Source organism: Scylla paramamosain, chromosome 47, assembly GCF_035594125.1.
Source record: "Scylla paramamosain isolate STU-SP2022 chromosome 47, ASM3559412v1, whole genome shotgun sequence".
Lineage (NCBI taxonomy): Eukaryota > Metazoa > Arthropoda > Malacostraca > Decapoda > Portunidae > Scylla > Scylla paramamosain.
This window is the reverse complement of record NC_087197.1, coordinates 1127659-1132500: the sequence shown is the minus strand read 5'-3', so window position 1 is coordinate 1132500 and position 4842 is coordinate 1127659. Positions and strand designations below refer to the sequence as shown.

Genomic DNA, 4842 nt, shown 5'->3' with positions numbered 1-4842 from the left:
TTTATTTATTTATTTATTTATAAATTATTTGAAACCTTTTCCGGAGCACTTAAGAAATATACTGCTTTATCTTTTTTTTTTAATTTTTATATCTATCTATTTATCTATTTATCTATTTATCTGTCTATCTGTCTATCTATCTATCTCTCTATCTATCTATCTGCCTGTGTGTCTACGTTTTTGTGTCAGTGTGTGTCATTCTGTCATAATTTTCCGTCCAAGAGATTGTGATGACATCAAGTTGTGATTTACTGTGAAGTGTACAGTGAGTGTCTGAAGAGTGAGAGTGTGCGGCGAGTGACAGTGTAGAGGAGAGGGAAGGTGACAGGCGCCCTCACTCTCTCCTGGCGCTGATAACAAGGCTCCATCATCGTGTTGATCAGCGCCCATACCCAGCGATGCCTTTCACTGCGTCGCCCCGTGTGGGTGTGGGTGTGGTAATGGCGGCGCAGCGCGGGGCGCGGGGGTGAGGGGGCCACCAGGCTGCTGGGCACCAGTTCTGCTTTTTGTGTCGCACCGTGCCGCGCTGCGACCTGGCGGGACCGCGTGAGGCTGTGGCTGGGTGACGGTCACGGTGTGTGTGTGTGTGTGTGTGTGTGTGTGTGTGTGTGTGTGTGTGTGTGTGTGTGTGTGTGTGTGTGTGGCTGCGGTGCAGGGCGGGACAAGCAAACACGGGTTGGTGGTGATGTTTTTTTTATGAAAGTTCTCCTTCACTTTACATATCGAGTTGTCGTCGTGGTGTGAGGGGGGCGCGCCCCCTCTCTCTGATTGGTGGCACCTCGTCGTCGCGTGACGGGCGTTCGTTGACAAGATGAGATGACTGGCGGTGCGGGTGTGGGGGCGCGGGGGCGGCGCTGGCCGCGGAGCCACTGACGGACGGACCCCGCTCTGCGGCGGGCCGCGGGCGCTGGTCCGGGGCGCCCTGGCCCCTTCCCGCGCCCCCTCAGGTGCAGGAGGTGACAGGCGGGGCGGCGAGGCGGTGCGCCCCACGGGGCTGGGGTGCCGGGGGCGCGTCTCCCCGCCGCCCCTCACACACTAGTTGGGGCGAGCTGAGCTACACACCGCACACACACATACACACACACACACGCACACACACACGTACACACACACATGCACGCACGCACTCAGCGCCAGGACGCACATAGCAGGGGGGGAAGGAGGAAGCGGGAAGAAGAAGACGTGACGGAATAAGGACACGCGGAGAGAAAGACGCGAGTCAGCGAGAGAGAAAAAAAGGAAACGTTATGAGCGTGGCAACTCTTGACTAGACACGGCCCACGCGGGGTGGCCGTGGTGTTGGTGGTGGTGGTGGTGGTGGTGGCCCCTAGTGACGGCGTCCTCGTCCCTGGTGCGGGCGCCGCGACCCTGCTGGCGGGCCGCCCTGCCCTGCGGGAGTGGGCGGTCCCGCGGCGCGTCGCAGCGGGTGGTGGTGGCGGCGGCGGCGGCGGGGCTGCGGCAGGGCATGACGGGCAGCGCGGGGCGAGGCTTTACTTCATGTACGTCTTCTGGGACAGCTCGAAGTTCCGAATGGACTTGCGCACGTCGTCCAGCAGGGTGGAGGTGCGCACGTCGGGGGTGGCTCGGCGCTTCACGTTGCTCCTGATGCCTCGCTCGGCGAAGGCCATGCGGCGAGGCATGTCTGAAAAGGCAGAGCCTCGCATGACTGCAAGGGAAGGTCGGGTTTACTACTGGCACCACACAGCACACCGCCACGCCATACCAACTATACTCTGCTGCTGCTGTTGCTGCTGCTGCTGCTGCTACCACTACTACTATTGCTGCTGCTGCTGCTGCTGCTACTCAGGGTACCACTCCGGGCCTGGCTGAGGGACTATGCTACTACTAATACTACACTACTACTGTGTTTTTGTGGGGATGGAACAGTTGGGGCGAGAGCACAGCGTGGGTGGGGAAGGGGTGAAATACTTGACAAATACACCACACCATTACTGAGGGAGGGAGGCCGGCGATCTGCCTGCCTTTTCTGTTTGCATGCCTATTGCTGCTGCTGCTGCTGCTGCCTGTCAGTGATATCAGTGCATAACACACACACACACACACACACACACACACACACACAGACACACAGACACACAGACACACACACAAACACACATATCTACTATATAAAGGAAACATCAAAATCAACAACAACAACAACAACAACAGCAGCACCAACAACAACAACAATAATATCTTAACATCATAACACCAGCAATAGTCAACAACAACAACAACAACAACAACAACAACAACAACACTTATAATTGTAAAAAATCACCTTATCTTGACCTTTTTAGGGGAGGAGGAGGAGAAAGAGGAGGAGGAGGAGGAGGGGGAGGGGAAGAGACTGTGACCTTATGACCTTAATTCGTGACCTCAGCATGAGTGGTGGAAAAGTCGCAGGTTTTTGCCTAAGTTAGGTCATGAGATTTAACTGAAGAAGGCGAGAGAGACAAAGAAGGCGGCACATTAAATTTTAAGCTTGCACGAGGACTACTGAAGGAGGCACAGAAGGAGAAAGCAAGTCAGTACCTTTACATCCACCCCTCTTAACAATGAGGATCTACTGAAGGAGGCACAGAAGGGGAGTGACAACCATTATTTCATTTAAACATCTGGGCAAGGCATCTACTGAAGGAGGCACAGAAGGTGAAAGAGAGCCATTACCTTCATATCTACCCTACAGTCAGGCCACGGGTGTCTACTGAAGGAGGCGCAGAAGGGGAAAGGAAGCACAACCTCCATATTTACCTGGTCAAGTCACAAATACCTACTGCAGGAGAAGTAGAGCAGAAGTCCAAAAACACCCACTGAAGCACTCTACAAGACACATACAGCGTCTTACAAGCGGCCAGGAACCTACAAGCTAACACGTACACCCTGGCACATGCGGCCACACCCAGGCTAGCACTACCACGCCCACGCACGCCTACCTCCAGAGCGGTCGTCCATATATTTGACGAGGTTGCTGTAGTAGTTGTCTCCATAGTCCCAGTTGTAGTCATAGAATCGGGGTTTGCGCCTGTTCCAGTGTACAAAGAATTTAGGCTTCTTCTTCGGCGCAGGGGGCAGCTCCTCGGGCATGGCCTCCTGAGCGGGGGCCTCCTCGGGGGCGGGCGCCTCCTCCCCAGTAGGCTCTGAAGTCGTACATGTGTGTCAATGGGATGGTACTTGTGCTTTGTGTAGGGACGGAGGGATGGGTTGGTTAGGTAAGGTTAGGTTAGGTAAGGTTAGGTTAGGTAAGGTTAGGTTAGGTTAGGTTAGGTTAGGTTAGGTTAGGTTAGACTAGGTAAGGTTAGGTTAGGTTAGGTTAGACTAGGTAAGGTAAGGTTAGGTTAGGTTAGGTTAGGTTAGGTTAGGTTAGACTAGGTAAGGTTAGGTTAGGTTAGGTTAGGTTAGGTTAGACTAGGTAAGGTAAGGTTAGGTTAGGTTAGGTTAGGTTAGGTTAGGTTAGACTAGGTAAAGTAAGAGGAGGAGAAGTAGGAAAGGTAGAACAAGAGCAGGAGGAACAGGAGGAGGAGGAGGAGGAGGAGGAAAGGGAAAACATTAGGGTCCTTCAGTGAAAGTGATTTGATAATATTCTCTAAAGGGAGGAGGAGGAGGAGGAGGAGGAGGAGGAGGAGGAGGAGGAGGAGGAGGAGGGGGCGGATGTTAGGTATACCGTCCCTAGTTAAACACACACACACACACACACACACACACACACACACACACACACACACACACACACACACACACACACACACACACACACACACACACACGCATTTCTATGTAAACACTTGTATATCAATTGTCTTTATTTACGATTTAAACTAAAGAAAACTAAACTAAAACTAAGATGATGTTAATAACTAAACCAAACCAAACTTTGAACTAACTTAACAAAACCCAAGTCACTAAAATAAGTTAGTTAAATAAAAATCAAGTTAGTAATAAATTCGATAAAGATTAAATTGAAAAGTACTAGTTTATTATTATTATTATTATTATTATTATTATTATTATTATTATTATTATTATTATTATTATTATTATTATTATTTAAATCATTAATAGAAGGGTAACTAAAATAATTCGATTGTTTATTCTCATTTTCTCTTCTTTTCTTCTTGTTTTCTTTCATCTTCTTTCTTCGTACTGTTTCCGAAGGGGGGGAAGGGAGAGGGGGAGAGAGCCGCCAGAGGAAGGGAGCAAGGGAGAGGCTACTATAGGGAGAGAGGGAGAGCAGAAGGGAGAGTTTAAAGCAAAACACGGGAGATTTTAGAGAGAGAGAGAGAGAGAGAGAGAGAGAGAGAGAGAGAGAGAGAGAGAGAGAGAGAGAGAGAGAGGGAGGGGGTCACACATGTACTGGTGACTACATACGATGACAGACACACACACGTACACACATACGTACACACATACGTACACGCTTACATGAGTGCACGTAAGTAAACACACATGAGCACACAGCTACACACACTGACTGCTGGCTACACGCGGGCTGCGGCTGTGTGTGTGTGTGTGTGTGTGTGTGTGTGTGTGTGTGTGTGTGTGTGTGTGTGTGTGTGTGTGTGTGTGTGTGTGTTGGAGGAGAGGGCAGACAGTGGGGAAAGGTAGCACATGGACAGACGGACAGACAGACAGACAGACGTGCAGGAAGGATGTGTGTTGTGTTGTGTTGTGTTGTGTTGTGTTGTGTTGCGGCACAGACAGGGCACAGCGGGTAGGGCGGGGTGGAGCAGGGAAAGGGGGGGGGGGGCAGGACACAGCAAGGAAGGGAGGGAGAGGGAGGGCAGGGCGGGGCGGGGCGGAGCACAAGCAACACACAGGCAGCAAACAGGCAGGCGGCGG

The 4842-nt window shown here is 51.4% G+C and overlaps 1 long non-coding RNA gene across 3 annotated transcripts; it reads left to right on the top strand.

Moving 5' to 3' along the window:
- The first annotated feature begins 3117 nt into the window (after window positions 1-3117).
- LOC135095136 (uncharacterized) lies at window positions 3118-3773 on the top strand. 3 transcript variants are annotated; one of them, XR_010264062.1, is made up of 2 exons: window positions 3118-3206; window positions 3341-3773. It is a non-coding gene; the product is annotated as an uncharacterized LOC135095136 (long non-coding RNA). The 3 variants fall into 3 exon arrangements; XR_010264061.1 differs by having other exon boundaries at window positions 3127-3245; XR_010264060.1 differs by having other exon boundaries at window positions 3142-3230.
- The last annotated feature ends 1069 nt before the right edge of the window (window positions 3774-4842 follow it).